Here is a 20,620-nt window from a genome sequence, read left to right as displayed (position 1 = left end):
AAAAAAAAGCAAAATAGAAACAACCCAACAGAAAAAAATCAATGGATTTTATTTTACAGAATACATAGAGGTGACAGAATTGGGAATAGAAGCTCAGGGTTCAAATTTTGATATCACTGAAAATTCTGGGATAAAAAGCAAATCATCAGAGCTCTGGATCTTTGAGAATCAGATGTAAGTCTTCACAGAGAGGTGGGGAGGAATCTGCTGCTTAGAGAACGATCACTGGCTTGGAGTATGTATGGAATGTATATATGGAAATGATATCCCAGTACTGTGTTACTGGGTCAAATTGTATGAGAGTTTTATAATAAGGCACTTAAGATATTATCAATAATAAAATTTATTTATTTATTTATTTATTTATTTATTTATTTATTTATTTAATATTTATTTATTTTTGTGAGAGAGAGAGAGAGAGAGAGAGCACAAGCAGGGGAGAGACAGACAGAGAGGGAGACAGAGAGTCCAAAGCAGGCTCCATGTGACAGCCCAACATAGGGCTTGATCCCACGAACTGTGAGATCATGACCTGAGCCAAAGTTGTACACTCAACAAACTGAGCCACCTGGTGCCCCAATAATAAAGTTTATTTGAATGGTATCACAAAAAGACTCATTCTATATTGAATAATTATTAGTATAATTTCACACAATGTTATTAGTATTGGCATATTATTAGCCAAAGCAATAAAAATATTTCAACTCAATGATAGATTACTATTGGATTGCACTATTGTATTAGGATATGTTATTTGTATGGATACATATTCCTTTCCAAGGCACCTAATGGAATCTTAAAAAGTGATTATTTAAGTAAACAGGTATCCTGTTAACATTAGCAGAAAAAGAACATGTAACTTTCATAGTCTCTCTGATAACCAGTAAGACAAAAACCTCTTTGCAAATATTTTAAGCAAGAAAAAACAACAGGAAAGAAAATGAAACTCTTACTCTTCTGGCTGGCATACAAAAAGCTAAAGGAAGACAAGTCAGGAGAAGAAAGTAAAAAGAAGAGCCGGGAAAGGGAAACACAGTACTATTAAGGGAGATGGAACATCATTATTCATTTGCATAGGTTATGCTGTACAGGAAGTGGCAATCTGCAAACTTCACCTGAAAAAAGGAATCTGCAGAGAAAGTCGAGCGTACTCCCACTGAAGAAAAAAAAGCAGATGACAATGGGCAGTGGAGATTGCTAGAAAGTGCTTCTTTTAGACAAAATCCTTTCCCTTCCTTTCCCTCCTTTTTTTCCAGTTGTGGGGGGGGGCACCCTCATTAATAGATAGAAGAAATATGGTGCCTGCACTGCTTCCCTAATCTTGAATGGGAGACTTAGGAGGTTCTGACCCTAATTTTTCCTCACACTCACTACTGGCTTGGCCTTCATGGTCCTTGAGACTTTTCAATGTGTGGCCAATGGCTGGCCAGAATCTGGATGAATGGTCAGGGATGAGCACAGAAATCTAGAGGAAGCATTTAGAAATTTCTTATAGTAGTTGGACAGAGTAATTTTAAGTCTATTGAATCTAAGGATAAAACACTTTGGTTTCTCTTTTTTATGTTTTTGTTTTTTTCCCCTCAGTTTTATTTTCTAGGACTCTATTTTTATTATATTTTAAAATGGTATGTGTCACCAGAAGAGTGAAAAAAAAGGTCACCATAAACAGGTTAGGAACTTTGCTCTAAATATATGCATAAAATATGTAGAGATAATAATTGCTTGAGTATTTCAATGGGTGTTAATTTAGTTCTCGTGTATCTAGATGGAGAGAAAAGGTAAAATCACTGTTTTGTGAATTATTTAATCAGCCTCTGAATTAAACAATTGTTGATGGAGCACCTGGGTGGCTCAGTCGGTTAAGTGTCCGACTTCGGCTCAGGTCATGATCTCGCAGTCCGTGAGTTCGAGCCCCGCATTGGGTTCTGTGCTGACAGCTCAGAGCCTGGAGCCTGTTTCGGATTCTGTGTCTCCCTCCCTCTCTGACCCTCCCCCATTCATGCTCTGTCTCTCTCTGTCTCAAAACTAAATAAACGTTAAAAAATATGAACAATTGTTGGTATTTGCACATTTCTTACTATTTGTTATTTATGTGGAAGAACCACATAGTAAGCAGTTTTAATATCTCAAGTTGGAAATTGGAAAAAAATGTTGAAAGGAAATGGAAGCATTTTTGCCTTTGGAGCTTCATGCACAGTGAGTGGTTCACATCTGGTACCAAGACTATAGATCATCAGTGATATAAGAACATTGAAAACTGAAATATTCAAAGAAAAACAAAGGATGGATGGTGGCAGGAAACAGCGCAGGCCATTTTGTCATTTAAGTGTAAAATATGATTATTCTAAAGTAAACCTTTTTATCTAGCTAGTTTTTAGGAAATGGTTAGCATTTCTTAGGATGATGATTTGCTCTAAAATCAGAAAACTGGAGATCTTTAGAAGCAGCTATTTTTGTTAGTTCTCTAAACTCATATATCTCTTCTTTATCTCCATGATGTCACTTGGTTGAATTATAATAAAGCAGAATTCATTTTTTAAAAGCATATCACCAAAAGCAAAAGCATAACTCAAAAGTTTCTGACTTTTTTTCTAACCTCATTTACTAAATCCCCTGTAATAGCTACATATTAAAAGTCATATCTACATATTAAAAGTCCTTACAAATAGTGATCATAGTTATTATCTAATGGGTTTCTGGTATTGTAGTACATCATCTAAAAAATGATTTCTGTTTCTTTTTCCTTTACTACTGACTACAGAGTTAAGAATAAGGATGTCTAGATCTTTGCAACTGGGGTAATACCACTGATTAATTTAATAGGATTTACTATTCTTAGTAAAAATTAGAATCACTCTCCAAGGCCTGATGAGTCTGGACCCATCCCATTTTTCCAGTTTTCTCTTCGCCCAAACACACACTCCGTGCTCCAGCTGGCTGGGCTGCACAATTGCATCACCCTGCCGTGTGCATTCCCATTGTTCTAACTTTGCCAACATTGTTTTCCATGCCTAGAATTGCTTTTGATCTCCCTGATCTCCCAGTTTTTCAAGGCTTTTATTTCACCCTTATCTTCTCTGGACCGTTCCAGACCAGGTGACCTCTTTTAGCTCACTGTTTCAAGTGTCTTGAGCATCTTGCCACTTAGTTGTTACCATGAAGTTGCTCAGCAGGCTGGAAGCATTCTCAAGGGATGTGTTCTCAAGGTCTAGACCAAGGAAGTTCCTAGACAACTCAACTGGAGGAGCAGGCAGAGCAGCGCTCATCAATATCACTTGTTCCTAGTCCTTTTTCCCTTGGCCCCGGGCTCTCAGCTTTCGAGTGGAGGAGGGAAGAAGTGAGGGAGAAAGATGGTAGGGAAGAGAACTGGATAGGCTGACGTTTGGCTGGACTTGCACTAACCTGGAGCAGGGAAAATACATTCCATGAAGGGCAAGCTGAGGACTGTAACCTTACTGAAAAATTAGAACATTTATATCAGTTTTCAGCAATATGTGGTAATGAGTTTTCAGGGTCACTTGCGCTGTTTCTAGGATTACCAAGTTGGAAATTAGGTAATGTTTATGTCATTACCCCATGTCCCTCCCTGAACATCTTCACACCTGCCATCGTCTTCCTTTTCCCTAAGGCATTCGTGTGACTGTCCAGAGTTACTGCCGCATGCTGGATTACCCCTTCACCCCCAATGTCCTCCATTTCACAGAGTTCAGAATTCTGTCATACAAGCTCTCGATAATACCTGCTGGGCTATTCCGAGAGGAAGTTTAGCCTAGGAGAAGAGGAGGAAATAGAGAGCTGTGGAAAAATTTATACATAAAACAAGGACCTGGTCCAAGCAAACATCTATTTATTGAATGTGAGTGAAACTACTTACTGATATTCAGTTTCTCATTTCATAGTCTCTGTTCTCTTTTTCTCTTCCTACTATGTCTGCAGATGGGATTATTTCCACTGCTATATATTTTTTGCTCAATTTATTTAAACTAAAAAAATCCACCCATTTCTCCCACCCCTAACCCCTACCTCTGGCAAACACCAGTCTGTTTTATTCTCTGTTATTCTCCGTGTCCATGTATATATAAAATATTCCACACATAAGAGATCATACAATATTTGCCTTTCTTCATCTGACTTACTTCACATAGCATAATGCCTTGAGGTCCATCCATGTTGTCGCAAATGGCAAGATTTCTTTTTTTATGGCTGAGTAGTATTCCATTGTACATATATCCATTTGTCCATTGATAGACAGGTTATTTACATATCTTAGCTATTATAAATAATGCTGCAATGAACATGGAGGTGCATTTATCTTTTTAAATTAATATTTTCATTATTTTTAATATAAATACCCTGAAGCATAATTACTGGATCACATGGTAGGTCTATTTTTAATTTTTTGAGGAACCTGTTTCCCACAGAGGCTGTACCAATTTATATTCCAAGCAACAGTGCACACAAAGTTCCCTTTTCTCCACATCCTTGCCAATATTTGTTATTTCTGCTCTTTTTGAGAATAGCCATTCTAACAGGTATGAGGTGATTATCTCATTGCAGTTTTGATTAGCATTTCCCTGATGCTTAATGAAGTAGAGCATCTTTTTATATACCTATTGGTCATTTGCATGTCTTTTTTGGGAAAAAAGTGTCTATTCAGATCTTCTACTCATTTTTTAATTGATTGATTGATTGATTGATTGATTGATTGATTTGCGATTGAGGTGTATGAGTTCTTTACATGTTTTGGATATTAGCTCTTTATCAATATATGATTTGTAAATATTTTATCCCTTTTGGTAGGTTGCCTTTCCATTCTGTTGATGGTTTCCTTTGCTGTGCAGAAACTTTTTAGCTTGATGTGGTTCTGCTTGTTTATTTTTGCTTTTGAGGTCAGATTCAAAAAAATCATTGCCAAGACTTATGTGAAGGAGTTTACCACCTATGTTTTCTCCTAGGAGTTTTATGGCTTCAAGTTTTATATTTAAGTTTTTAATTCATTTCAAGTTAATTTTTGTGTACAGTGTGAGAAAGTGGTCCAGTTTCATTCTTTTGCATGTAGCTGTCCAGTTTTCCCAAAACTATTTGTTGAAGAGACCATCCTTTCCCCATTGTATATTCTTGGCCTATTTGTGGCAAATTTATTGACCATATATTTAGAGGTTTATTTCTGGGCTCTCTGTTCTGTTCCATTGACCTATTTGTCTATTTTTATGCTGGTACTATACTGTTTCAATGACTACAGTTTTGTAACACAGTTTAAAATCAGGGAGGGTGATGTCTCTGGCTTTGTTCTTCCTTAAGATTACTTTGGCTATTTGGGGTCTTTTATAGTTCCACACAAATTTTGGGACTAATTGTTCTACTTCTATGAAAAATGCCATTGGAATTTTGATAGGAATTGCACTGTCTGCATGTTGCTTTGGGTAGTTATGGACATTTTAACAATATTAATTCTTCCAACCCATGAACGTGGAATATCTTTCTATTTATTTGTATCTTCTTCAATTTTTTGCATTAAGGTCTTGTAAGTTTTCAACATACAGGTCTTTCGCCTTCTTGATTAAATTTATTCCTAGGTTTTTAAAATTCTTTTTGATGTAATTTCAATGGGATTATTTTCTTAATTTCTCTGATAGTTCATTATTAGTGTATAGAAATGCAAGAGATTTTTCTGTATTAATTTTGTATCCTGAAACTTTACTGACCTCATTTATTAGCTCTAACAATTGTCTAATGCAGTTTTTAGGGTTTTCTACATATAATATCATGGTATCTGCAAATAGTGACTTTTTTTTCTTTCTTTCCAAAATGGATGACTTTTATTTCTCCCCCCACAAAACCTTCCTGTTCTTCCTTCTTCTTCTGCCTAATTGCTCTGGCTAGGACGTCCAAATATGTTTACTGCTTTAAAATGTTATATTTAACTGGTTGGATAATGATTAAGTTGGCTAGTGGCAAATATGTGAAACTATATGAACATAATATGGCATCTTTGATTACTCTGCTTGTTGAATAGACTTTTCATATGTATCTTTTCTCTCACTTTGACTGTATGCTCTTTGAGGATAGTGTCTTAAATATTTTTATAAGCCCAGTACACTATCTGGTAAAAAAAAGACATTCAGAGATATTTCTGGTTATATTTATAATAAAATATGACCTTTTACTAGCCATTCAGTGTCACGATCATTTGTCTTAAGCCTTAGGATTTTTTTATGCAGTACAAACTCTGAAGTATGTATTAAGATTATATGCATGTGGAGGAAGAATAACCAGAAAACTTTCACTGACATGAACCAGTGATGCCTCAAACTTTACTTGGACTAGAACTCTCTGGAGAGTATATTACCTTTAAGATTCTTGAGTCTATGAGACTCTGAGTCAGTAGGCCTGGAGGCACCTAGGAATCTGAATTCTTAAACAAGCATTCTAGAAAATTATGATGAACATTTTAATAAACATTGCATTAAAAAGCTATGCTTTTATTTTCAAATTAAAAATGCCATTTTCTTTCAAACAAAAAATAATTGAGTGTCCTTTATGTGCAGGAATTTAAAAACAAACTAGACGTGGGTTTTATTATATAATAGAATAAGCCTTAATAATCATGATAAAGAATATAAAGGAATAAAACCCTTGTGAGAACTTCAAGTCTAGTATTTGAGAGTTCTAGGGAAAAGAGCTGATTTCAGAGTATAGGAAGTCATGGGAGGTTTCAAAGAGGAGGTAAATATAGAAATTTGGAAACAGTATGAAAGGAACCTTCAGGAAAAGGTAACAGTATTAGCAAAAACACTTCAGTAGAAAGTGCAGGATGTGGGGTGTGGGTCATTCTGTGATCCAGTCTCAGGGGCAGCTGAAGGTGAAGAGGGTGGCTTGGCTGACAGGCTGGGGCTGGAGATTGTGGAGATACAGCTTTAGTTGGGTGAGATTCCCATGAGAATACGTAAGGACAGACAAGAAAAGAAACTCCAAACATCAATGCCATTTAATGCATTTAAGGCTGAGGAGGGGATGTGGTGAGACAGCACTTCCATACTAAACATTGCTTCTTAATTATATTAAATATGATATCAATGAGTGCTATGATACAAACATGCAACTTTATTTCTATGTATTCTATGATATTAACTTCTATCACTTGAGATAAACAAAATAAGACTCTCAAATTAGAAGTTTAAGACCAATATCAAAACCATTAAAATAAGACCAATAAGTACAACCATAAAAATCAAAGCATTGTCTACCTAATGTATTTCTAAAATATAATTCCATAGAGTTGATCAGATATTTGTAGTTTTTACTATCTATATCACTTATACAGAAACTTCAAGAAATATAAATGAGACTAAATTCTAGAGAATCAAAAAACATTATGAAGTATTCCTTTGCTCTCCTTCCTCCTAAAAACAAAACAAAACAAAATAAAACCCCCAAACCCCTAAGGGTTGAATAATTTCACTAAAGAAAACAAAAGAGAGGTAAACTGAAGTCACGGGAAATGGAAGAGAAAGAGCAAAAGGCTGGAAACCTATGACAGATGGAGCAAAGACTTTCCAGATGTGGAATTCTTTCTATGGATCAGTGCTGTTAGCTTGGCTCACTTAAGTCCTACTAGAAAAAAAATAAATAAATAAAGAGAGAGAGAAAAGAAAGGAACTATGGCTTCCTTTAACTTCTATCTGTAATCTAACTAAACTTACTTCGCTGAAATTTTATATTTTGTTTCCTTTAGGAAAATGTCTCAGTATCTGTGATCTGCAGGCATTTTTCAAAATTGGCCTACATTCTAGATGGGAATGCTTTTGGAATGCCTGAAGACATCTGTACGTGAGTCAGACTATCTCCATTTGGAAAGACATTTCTAAGGTCTCTGTGTCACAGTCCTCTTGTCTGCATCACAAAAAGCTCAGGGCGCTCCCTGCATGTGAGGCTGAGGAGGTCACTGCTCTGTTTATGTTCTGTTGTCATGGACCATCTGGGAGAATGGCTCTTGATTAGCTGCAGAAGGATGAGTGCCATCTCAGTGTCAGGGTCACAAATTAGACCGAGATGCCTTTTTTTGGTAAAGGCCCCCAAATCGGGTGCTCCAAAGTATTACAAAATAATGCAACTTCCCGTGTATGATAAACAAGTCAGCTTCCCACTTTACTAAAATTATAAAAGAGAAAAGCCTTTCATCCCCCCGCTTTGGGTTACCTAGCTGATGTTTGTTTTGCATAGATGAAAGCTAATGTCCTCATCATTGCAGTTAGAATACAGCCGTTAGAGATCTTAGGGGGAAAAATCGCTGAAATGGAACCCACATGGGTGACTTTTTTTAATTAAAAAATACTAAGTTGTAGAATACAGGTATGTCAAGCAGAATTTTGATTTTTTTCTCTTAAAGATACTTTATTAAAAAAATGTGTCAAGTGTCTCACCCCCTGCTTATTTGTTTGTTTTTTGTTCCTTCTTGTGGATTCACAATGTTAGATATTATTACTTAACATCTTACTAATTGTGTTTAGTGGAAGGAGGGAATGTGAATACAGTCTATTGAAAGTATTAAATTGTCTGGGGCAGCAGCACTTGGCTCAAATAAATTACGATGTCAATTAGAAACTGAATGGCATGTTCAGGATGAAGTTGAGTGTGGTTTTTAAACGGAGATAATTTATTTGGTCAAGGGAAAAGAGAAAATCCATGGGTCTCATAAATACAAGATAAGATGGTCCTGATGTAGATGAGTGTTGCTAAGAGAGTTGGGACAGACGTTCTATGGTTGCAGGTAATTATGAAGCAGTAATATAGCTCTTTAGCATTAAAGTCAATATAACTGTGAAAAAATAAAATTTTATTGAACATTCACTAAATAATTAGTTTTGGGTAGGTCTTGTGGAGTAAAACAAACTAAATAGCAAACAAAAGGGCGTCCTGCTCTTCACGGAGGCTCTTTTACAACATATTTTGGGGGATAGTGTATATATAGAAGAAGCAGAGAATGATGGAAGATATCAGGTAACATTAAATAACAGAGTATTTTTGATACTAATTGCACATTCAATAAGAGTTTGGAGAAGGATGCCTAATTATGTGAGTGCAAGGAACTAGTTCATGTTAGGTCCGACGAAAAGCCTGAGGCATGAGGATACAGAGATATTGTGCAGACGTGGGGCAGAGACCTCCTGAGAGTTGCAGCTGACACGTGGGATGGAAACAGCTACTTTTTTTATCTCTTTCTCTAGTTTGCATTGTCTCTCACTTCTCTGTCTTGGCCCAATTGTGCCATTTTTCTGCTCTTCTTTGCAGGATGGTTTCCTATTACTTTACCTCACAGTGCATATGAATTTTTAGCCAAAGCATCTGTTGTAGTTTGACTGTTTCTTCAGCTCATAATTTAACTGAGAAATACACACACACACACACACACACACACACACACACACACACAGAGAGAGAGAGAGAGAGAGAGAGAGAGAGAGAGAGAGAGAGAGAAAGGAGAGATGGGCAGAAAGAGAGAAAGAAGTTGTCCGCTGGTCAGCCAGTTATTCTCTGACCTTGAGTCAAGTGTGACCCCCACCCCCACTTGGCTGCCTCTGGTCCAACAGACTCCAGCCATGGGTTAGAATAAGGGGTTGCAAGATACTAGGCTGCTCCTTTCAGGGGCAGAAGATAAGATGAGCAGTGAAACCTGTCTGATTCAAAGGAAGAGTTCATCAAAGGGTAGGGCAATTAGAGGTGGCTTGGTAGAAAAAGTGGCACTCAAGTGAGTCCTTGAAGGAAGAGTGTGGTTTGGAGAAAAAAGATAATAGAAGAATGTTTTGGGAATAGTAAACTTCAGGAGCAAAGGCATAAAGACAGAAATAAGTAGATCATACAAATTATATGAATTATTACAGTTTTACTGATTTTGACCACACTTTTATTACAACACTTGGAGGTCGAAGAAATGGCAATTTGAGCATGAAGAAGTAGAAAACACATAAGCTTTGGAGCCAGAGGGATTGATGTTCTGTGTAGCTTAGTATAAGGAGTCATCTAGCTCTCTTTTCAGAGATTATATGGTAGTACACAATAAATAACAGCTGTTGTCATATATATAAATATATATATATATATATATATATATATATATATTTAGTAGTAATATTTTTATTTTGAAAACTTGAAGAAATTCCAAAGGAAAGAAATGAAGTAATGAAAGTCAATGGTTAAGAGAACAGAATTACTTTTGCCTAAAGAAGAAAGGATAAAGATTGAAATAAGTGGACTGTGTAATATATTTTATGATCAATGAAGTTTTTTTTTAAAGTGTTTATATTACAAATGTATTAAATAAGGCGCACCTGGGAGGCTTAGTCGGTTAAGAGTCTGACTCTTGATTTCAGCTCAGGTCATGATCTCACAGTTTGTGGGTTCAAGCCCCATGCTGGGCTCTGCACTGACAGCATGGAGTCTGCTCTGCTTGGGATTCTCTCTCTACCCTCCCCCCGGCCCCTCCCCCACTTGAGCACACTTGCTCGCTTGCTCTCTCTCAAAATAAATGACTAAACTTTAAAAACATAACAAACAAAAGAATGTATTAAATAAGCTCTTTAAACTAAGGTATATCAATATAATGAAATATTAGTGCTACAAAGAAATGAGCTATCAAGTTATGAAAAGACATGGAGGAACCTTAAATGCATATTACTAATTGAAAGAAGCCAATCTGAAAACCCTACACACTGTACCATTATTTTTTGTTTTATTTCATTTCATTTCATTTCATTTCATTTCATTTCATTTCATTTCATTTCATTTCATTTCTAGCGACAGAGAGAGAAAGAGTGGGGTAATGGGGCAGAGGGAGAGAGAGAGAGAATCTTAAGCAAGCTCCAGGCTCAGCATGGAGGCCTATGTGGGGCTCAATCCCAAGGACCCTGTGATCATGACCTGAGTGGAAGTCAGGAGTCAGACACTCAATGAACTGAGGCACCCAGGTGCTCCTACATGCTGTACCATTCCAGTATCACACAGAAAAGCTTCCCTATCCCCCATATCCTCTGTGCTTCATCAATTCATGTCTCTCTATCCCCAACCCCTGATCTTTTTACTAAATCCATAGTTTTGCCTTTAAACGAATGCCATATATTTGAGCTGTACTTGCCACTAAATTTTTCTGTGAATCTAAAACTGCTCTAAAAAATAAAGTTTATTTATTAAAAATACCCTTTTTAGGTGTACAGCGTTATGCTAAATGATTTAAAATTTTTTTTTATGTTTATTTATTTTTGAGAAACAGAGAGTGACAGAGCACGAGTGGGGAAGGGGCAGAGAGAGAGGAAGACACAGAATCCAAAGCAGGCTCCAGGCTCCAAGCTGTCAGCACAGAGCCCCGTGCAGGGCTTGAACCCATGAATGGTGAGATTATGACCTGAGTGGAAGTTGAACGCTTAACCAACTAAGCTACCCAGGCGCCCAGGTAAGTGACTTTTAAAAACATGCTTAAGACTATTGGAGGCAATGCTGAGACGAATCACTTGACAGAAAACGACAATCCATATATACCATTAAGTATGAAAATGGCCATATTTCAGAAAGCATAAAATTAATATGAGCAGGAGTCGTCATAGAAGACTTCATGGTGAAGGTGAGACCCAAATGAGACCTTAGGAGCTGAGGGAGTTAATTTATGGAAGGGAAATAGGAGGATCAAAGGTCAAGTTACGTAGAAGCAAATTTAGGGGAAAAGTGTTGTTGCTACCATGGCTACAGCGGAAGGTACATGTTAGAAGAGGATGGGAGATAAGGTTGGGAAGGAAGGTCAAGGTCAGGTTATGGAAAAATTTATTCATCAGCCTGAGGAGTCTTGGCATTTAACCACTACATACAGCATACAGCATAGTAGTTAAGAGCATGCATACTAGTCTGTGTTGCTTGCTTTGAATCCTGCCTCGGGCAAAGTGTGACTTTGGGTATTTTAGGCAACCTCTGAATTTCAGGTTCCTCATCTCTATAATATGGAAAACAGTAACACTTACCTTATAGGGTTGCTAGAGGATTTACTGAGTTTGTATCTATAAAGTGCTTAGGAAAGTGCAGGCACAGAGTAAATGCTTGCTGTTATTATTCATTCAACCATTCATTCTACAAACATTAAGTCAAAGACCTTCTAAGAGGCTGGCGTTATGCAGATGAAGAGAAAATGTCTGCCTTTCAGGAAATCATAGCACAGCAGGGAAAATATTTGGATAAATATATCCAAGAAGACCAGAGACTTAAAAAGGTAAATTAAAGAAGTGAAGAACTGTACTATTATCCTCCATTTACTAGTTTCCTTAAATCCCTAGGAAAGAATTGATTGAACATTTATATTAAAAAGAAGCTTATAATATTAGCAGCTGGGAGTCACTGGAATGTGTTTTCTGGTTAGACAAAATTTTAAAACAAAAATCAAAACCCCACTGTGGTGGGTAAGTGGGGGCTTTAGGGGATCATTTTGCTTAAACATCACTCCTAGAATTCTAGAAAATCTTTATTATTTATTTATTTATTTATTTACTTACTTACTTACTTATGTTTCTTTATTTTTGAGAGGTGGAGAGAGACAGAGCACTAGTGGGGAAGGAGCAGAGAGAGAGGGAGACACAGAATCCAAACAGGCTCCAGGTTCTGAGCTGTCAGCACAGAGTCCAATGTGGGGCTTGAACTCATGAACTATGAGATCATGACCTGAAATGAAGTTGGATGCTCAACTGACTGAGCCACTCAGGCGCCCTATAAAATCTTTTCTATCTGATTACAGTAATCAGGAGAAAATAGCTTTTTGAATTCCTGATCCATTCTCCTGAAATAGCCAGACTGGTGTTCGGCACAGCCTTCCCACAACAAAATGGGCACCAGCCTTGTCTTGGGCATGAGTAAGTTTGTTATGGTTGTTAATAACTGCCTTGGATTTCTCATTTAGATAAACCACATCTCAAAATGTGATTTTTAGTCTACAATAGAAATATTTACGCATCCATCTGGGAGAGAGATTGATCTCAAAGTTTTGCCTCTAGAAAAACAAATCAGAGTCCTTCAAACCAAAGGAGGGTCAGTGAGAGAAGAAAAGCACAGTCATACCAGTAGAGTGGTAGGTCATTTCACACTCAGGTCAAAGTAATACTTGTTATGTGTACCTTTCCAAAGTACATGCACCTCCCTAAGAAAGTAGAATCAATGTACAACTATCTTGTGGGTACATATTTGTCTATGTATTCATATGATTAATAAAAGTAACTGAACTGCAAACTGTGCACTGTGAATTCTGCAAAAGTAAATATTTGAGGGCATCTAAAAATGATCAGATAAGATTGTCAAACTACCTGAAAGTTCTTCTATTGCTCTGTAAAACAAAACTGATGGAAAGGGGCCTTTTAATAAATTGTTCTTCAGGGAGGATTGGAAGGACATGTTAATTTTTCTAGTGATAAAAGGTCAATGTCAATTAAAATACTTAATGCAAAACTGCCTCATTAGCATGGACTGGTAGTTCCTCGCTTCCTCTTCCCAGTCCTGATAGCCATTCTTTCAAGGGATGAAGCAGGGAACAGAATGTGCACAAGGCTTTTTGGAGGAAGAAGTTTTAAGCTCGTCAAATGTGAAGAGTTATGGTAGTTGATAGACTTAAGATTAATGTAGTGCATGCATGATTCAAAACTATTGTTTGGGTATCTGCTTGTGCAAGGATCCTACACTGGGTGCAGGGTGACAAAGATAAAATGGAGGGCGTTTATACCTTCAAGAACTCAGAGCCTGATAGGGAAGATAATTCATGAACAGGAATACATCACAGGTATCACTACATGTCATAGAAAGATCCAGCCACCTTTGGCTATGGAGACCTGAGAAGACCACTCCAAGTACAGGGGGAATCATTCAAATTGCAACTCGTTAAAGAGAAATTATCATGTACCTGTGCTGCTTGAAATATCATTGGGAAGGAAAGGAAATATGTTTGATTGGTTCTGGTGACATACTAGATTTACTTTTCCTACTTGGTAATAAATGAAATACCAACAGAACATTTAGAAATAGATTTAGAAAATTACCTGTACTGAAAAATATCCTATGAATTCAAGATTTTTGGCATTTAAGAATAGCTTACTTATATTTTTCATGAACTCCTTGATACCTGAAAGCTAATGTGTTTCCTCTCAACAGCCCAGTCAACCACAGCCAACTTTTCATGGATTAGTTTACATTGGGTTTCAGAGAAACTGAGAGGTTATGTGTGGGCATACCCTAAATTCCTTCCTCATAAAAAAGCAAGCAAACAGAGACCATAATACTAAGAAAAGTGGAGCAAGTGAGTATTTATAAGCTACTAGTATAAAAATAATGAAATTCATTTTTGGAGAGTGAAAGGGAATAAAGAGTTTGGAATGTTGGCCAAAGCCCAGCCTGGCCAGATAAAGACAATTTTCAGATCCTGCCGAACCCTGTAAAACAGCTGGGGTTCTTTGCAGTCACAGAAAGCACTTCACTTAGAATAGAATGATAAGATTCTGCATTTGGCTCTGGGAGTATTATATGTATGGAGTAAAGCATTTGTTGATTTTTTTAAAAAAAGATCTTGTTTATTCATTTATTTATCAAATATCAAGCAACTACTGTAATGTCATACACTGGGAGTATAAGTTGAATAAAACGAAATTCCATCTTTCAAGATGCTTACGGTCTAGTGAGACAGCACTAAAACCAGTCTGATCTGTACTAAAATGGAGACATGATATGGAGCAGAATGTTTCAAAGGAAAACTGAAATAGAGTGGTCATATTTTTGTTCTTTCATTAAATCCCAATATCTGTAGATACTGAAACCTGATTTAGAGCAAAATACATCACATGGATAATTCCCTGAATCAAGCAATGATAATCAGATTGGAAAAGGGGGAATATCTTTGCATTTCAGTTTTGGGTTTTTTGTGTTTTTGTTTTTGTCATCTGTATTTCTCTTCTCAGTGATCAAAGGCAGCCAAGAAAATTAATACCAAAAGGCATCAAATCTGGGCTTTGTTATTAGGTGTGTTTACAAGGAACTTGGAATGAAATTATGAAAACCCTGATTTTTCCCCTCACACATTTGTCACAAAGAAGTATTTGATTTCTATGTTCTGCCTTACTAGCCACAACACAAAATGTGGAGAGACTGTGAATCTGTTATATGCTTCTGAAAGCTATCTTTCACAAGTGTTTCAGGCTATAATTATTCATTATCTTGGTTTTAACATTTTCTGGCCAACAAACTAACCTAAAGGCAGGAGTACAAACATTCTAAGAAAAATGACCAAGGAATGCAAACAAAGTCAGATTCTAAGTCATCTTTCTCAATGGTGCGCTTTACATATTTGTATGAGATAGGTCCACAAATAACACCATTAATTAATTACCCAGCTGAAATATTTGGCAGTTATGGGGGTAGTAGGAGTAATGGGAGGGGGGAGAGTGAGTTATATAAGTTTTTAGAACTATATTAACATTAAATCATTAAGATTGAAGTCAAAGCATCTTTGTAGTTATAATTTATTGGTTAACATGTATTTACAGAACACTCACTTATGTGCTTATTAGCTGTTTTAATTATAGGGCACACAGACAATACCCCTTATCTAGAAAAGCTCATGGCCTAGACATGAGGGCATACCACAAAGCAAGATAATAAGATTGCAGTAACAAACACAGAGTTTTCTAGGGGCACGGAAAAATCAATGACTAACTCTGCTTAGGAAGTAATTCATTAAGGAGACAATATTGTTGGATCTAACAAAACAAGCAGAATTTTCAAGTCACTCAGGGCAAAAACTTTGCCATTTTTGGTTAATATAATAATGGTCTATTTTTCAGAGCTGCCATGCATTCTGACAAAATTTGCGACGTGTTCTGTGATTTAACTTTAGAATGAGATATTTCATATTACTTTATACTGCTACTTTTCAAATATGCTCAGTCACACTTGGGTGACTGAAATGCAATGCTAATTCTCTAATTTATAGGCATCTATGCAATAGAGGACACGTTCTAAATCATAAGTGTAGACATTTTTATCTCTCACGCAATTGAATGAAATTATATTCATTTAGGATGAATGTCCATATCTTTTTCCCTCCAAATAAGCCATTTATCTCCTTTTCTATCTCTGCCTATCATCTATATTTTTGAAAAGTGGTTGCATGATGCAGGCAAAAGTAGAAAGACACAGAGCTAGAAAGGGCTCTGTGGCTGTATGAGATGGCTGAAGTTGGATGAACAAACCAGCAAACCAACACAAGGGAAGAGAAAGGGGAGAAAATATTGGTAGGTATATTGGTGAGACTCCTCAGAGGAAACAGATGCTACATTGGGTAACTGAGGAAAGTTTAGTAACAGAATTATATATAAATTTAGGGAAGCCACAAAGGCCAGAGGAGAGAATGGTTTTCAGTACCTGGGACTTGTGTGGAAAGAGTCACCTAAGAGAAGCTGGCAGGGACTCCTTGGGAAACAGATGGGGGCTAACTACCCAACTCCACAGCCCCAATGTCACACCCTGCCTTCCTCTCTTCCCAGTCTCCTCTTATTGGTGGAATAGGGAAGTAACAGGGAAGGGAATTGAAGGAATAGGGAAGACAAAAAGGTGGGCAGTCCCCTGGTTCTTTCTGTCCACATTGGTCAGCCTCCAGGGCACAGAGTTGACAAGAAGTAGTAGATCTGGGTAACAAAATGGACATTATCTAGCATAATACATTAGACTGCTTCCAGATTACAAATGGCCAGGTATGACACAGGCAATTTGACCTTACCCTGTAGAGAGCTAGGAGGAGGAAAAAGTTAAAGCAGAAATTGATACGATCAGGTGGTGCTTTTCAAACATCACTCTGGTGACAGTGTAGAGAGTAGACTGGTGTAATGACAGGTTGAGTCAGGGAAACCAGTTCTGGTTGCTGTGGCAAAAGTCCATGGGAAGTGGAGGACTGCATTAATGCAATGGCAGGGAGAAGGGACGAGGGTTGATTAGAAGGCAGTGTTGACAGGACTGTGTGTAGGGGGTGAAGGAGGAAGGGTGGGAATTGGGAAGACACTATCCAATTACCCCAGGGACTAGGGATGTAGTGGATAATATAGTCCTAGGAAAATAGGATGCAGGGTATACATTTCTCATGGACAAACTGTGAAAGTTGAAGATTATCTGTTCACAAGAGAGAACTTCACCCTAATAGAGACAGGAATTTCTAACGAGAGGTTAAAATATGACCAACTCTGTGTGTGCTGTGATAACTTCTGTCTGAAGTAACTCACTCAAAGGCTTACAGAGAAAGTGATCTCTTTTTTCCACATGGATGGCTGCTTAACTGTTAATTGGTGCCCTGAGGAAGCATTTAAGAGCTCTTGGATCAGACATGGGCAGTAGTAACACAGCTAGCTTCTATTTGGCTTGTACACATGGTAGTTATAAGCACAACTAATTATCATAAAAAACAGCTACCATTTTTTCAGGGCCTATTTTGTGCCAAGCATTGTTGCCTTATAACAACAACATGGCAGCTTCTTTATTTATACTTTAGAAATGGGAAAATGAGGAGGTTAAGTAACTTGCTCAAGGCCACACAGATAGGAAGCAGATGTGCTAGAGAGTATACCAATGGCATTGGGCCCACTCTTTAGGGGCATACAGATGCTGGTGGTATAAGGGAGTTATATGAAAATATTATGTGTTGGATACAATTACACACGAATACTTATGTGATTAATTATGATTTTTTAAAATAAATTAATTGCACCCCATTTCAGATCCTGAGAACATACATTTTGATGCTTTGATTCTTTTCCTGGTAAGCTTTCTGGATAAGGTGGTTTAAGAAATTCTCAACTGAGAAGAGGAAAAGGAAGATGCTAGCCCAATAAAACATTGAGACTAAGTTCCTTCAGGGAAAGGAACATGCCTTATTCATAAACTGCTTCCTTGATAGAACCTAAAAAGACACCTAGTATATGTTGCTGCTCGATATGTATTTCTGGAATGAATGAACCAACAGGAGGCTCTTTCAAAAGTGTCTCCCCTTGGAGATTTTTGTCATCACAAGGTGGAAGATGAGCAGCAAGATTAATTCTACCAGGCTGTATTTACATAGCAACATGGATCAGAATAGAAGATGTCTACTTAAAGCACACACAGAAACAACCACACAACTGTATCTCAAGAATTATTAATGGAATGTACCCAAAATGATTTTTTTTTTTAAGAGCTTCACAAGGCCTGGTGGGATTGGTTCCAGTTGGCTTGGATGAGAGGTCACACAGATTAAAAATAGACTTTCTTAATATGGAACAATAGGCTACATTCATTTAACAAGACAGAAAAAACAAAAAAAATGACAGGCCTCAGGGTGGGAATGAAGCTTAATCCTATTTAAGAGCTCAATTAACCCTCAGAAGATTGAGTAGGTCCTCTGCCTTCACTGCCATTCTTCTGTCTAGCAGAGCTTAAAAACAGAGATTCATAAAGAGGAATACATTTGTATGTAATTGAAAATATTTTAAATGGGGCATAATAAAGTTTAGTAATACAAGAACCAGTTTGCTTACGCCATTATGGTCCTTTAAAACTAGAAATAAGTCATTCTCTTTTAATTGTCAAATCTGTTACCATTATTAATAAAATATTCAAACACAAGTCTTTATCTTGACACATAAATTCACCGATTCTTAAAAAATAATTTCTTTCCTATAATTATCAAACAAAATTACATTTCCTTCTAATCAGTACACTCTCAAGAAATCTGCATCAAAATCCACGCTGGAGTAAATTCCAATTATTCTAATGTTTTAATATATAGAAGCCAGGTTCTGTTCAAATTAGTCCATCCTGGGTCAGACATCTGGGGGCCTGGATAGGTCATATGTATCAATGGATAGACCTTATTTTCACAGATCAGCTTGTGGAACCTCTTTTGGAATGGAATTTATCAGCTCTTTTCATTGGTGCCCTAGGATTATAGAAATGACTCAAATCATTAAAGAGTGACCATTTCATATTTTTGGGTTTTTTTGTGGTTAGATCATGATAAAAAGTGGTGGTTTCATTATATTTATGCTTCTTGTTTAATTAGTTCTTTGTTCTAATAAAACTATCTTTAAAATATTTGAGAAGCTTGAAACACTGAAGGCTTCTCCCTGTCAAACCGAAATTATTTAAATGGCAGAAGGAAAAGTAACTCTTTGGCTCGTCATTCCCTCAAGCAGTGGCATTTCTATCCCTTCTTCCTTCCCCTGCCCCATCCCCCAGCCAAGAATTCACATCCTAATTTTCTCCTTAGGGTGTAAAAGAATTTGCTGACATTCTGGAATAAGATGGCAACTTTGCTGTTATAAACTTTGTTTAAATTGCACCTACTCTTGGAAATTACAGAGACTGTCACAACCCAAGATAAAGCATGACTTTGACCTTCTTTCTCTTTGTGATGTAAATGTTACTTAACCATTTATTTCTTGTCCCACCAGCTAGATACTAACACATCTATTTAAGGTATTAGAGCACTGGAACTATAATTTGAATTCATTTACTACATGCTATGAACCCGTTAAATACCACTGCCTTGTTAAATTGAACAATTTTTCTCTCAAACTGCCAGTTCAGTATTTTCCTTCTGTTCTGAAGGGCTACCTTTCAACATATTAGGGTCAAGATAACAGATATAGCCTAAACAGGAGAGAAAAGTTAAGCTCATGGAAGGATACAAACTATGAAAGCTTTTTTGTGAAAACTACCCAGTGGCAAAAGTAAGGTCACTGAACTAGAAAGAGAACATCCTCCATATAAAAATTATCGGACAAACTAATGCTTTCGTGTGAGGTCATTTAAGTCATGACATCATTTAGATGATAGCAGAAACTTTAACATGGTTCTTACAAAGTCACAAACACCAAATTTCTAAGTGATATGCTTCAAGTTTGGGAGTATATCTTCAATTTTTAAAAAAGATTATTATTATTATTATACATAAAACATAAAACAGTACTGAGGATAATCAAAAGATATTTTTGAAAAGCACCTGATTCTATCAATCCAAGTCTAATTTTTCACATTTCCATGTTTCTCCTTAGTCTTTATCCATTTCCCATGGTACTGCTAAGCGTTATAATCATAGCCCAGAGCATAGACACATTTTCTAATTTTCTCATACAATCATTCATATTGCTTCAAAATTATACTTTTGATGGTATAGCATCAGCTTTAAATAAGTACACTTCGTTCTGTGACTACTATTGTAAGCTATTTAAGACGAGAAAATAAATCTTGATGATTATTGACAATTGAGTTCCAAAGGCTGTTCCCTGGTACACTAAACAACATCTAATTCTTTTCCTCAAGAAAAAAAGTTGTGGTTATGGTTACAAGTAAGGCTGCAAGAAGCACACATCTTATTCTAACATGATGTAACGTTCTGTTAGAAAACCACATTTTTTTCTTACATTCTGAGCAAAACAAATAGATTTTTCAGAAATTCAATCATAACATTTGCCTAGAAATTGATGAGATTTATACACTTTTGATATTTAATAAAATGTCTACATGAAGATGGAATTTTATTCTAAAATAGGAAAATAGGAGGGAAAACATAACCAAATGTCCACTT

General features: G+C 36.6%; 1 protein-coding gene and 1 long non-coding RNA gene across 8 annotated transcripts in view; both read right to left on the bottom strand.

Annotated features, from left to right (window-relative positions):
* Nucleotides 1-20,620, bottom strand: part of DLC1 (DLC1 Rho GTPase activating protein) — a 423,086-nt gene that overhangs the window by 190,149 nt on the left and 212,317 nt on the right. The window lies entirely within an intron of this gene.
* Nucleotides 415-20,616, bottom strand: LOC128314352 (uncharacterized). Its single transcript, XR_008295885.1, has 2 exons — nt 5,818-20,616; nt 415-5,786 (listed from the first exon to the last, which is right to left on the bottom strand). It is a non-coding gene; the product is annotated as an uncharacterized LOC128314352 (long non-coding RNA).

This window comes from Acinonyx jubatus, chromosome B1, assembly GCF_027475565.1.
Source record: "Acinonyx jubatus isolate Ajub_Pintada_27869175 chromosome B1, VMU_Ajub_asm_v1.0, whole genome shotgun sequence".
In the NCBI taxonomy this organism is placed as follows: domain Eukaryota; kingdom Metazoa; phylum Chordata; class Mammalia; order Carnivora; family Felidae; genus Acinonyx; species Acinonyx jubatus.
This window is presented reverse-complemented; position numbering and strand designations above follow the sequence as displayed.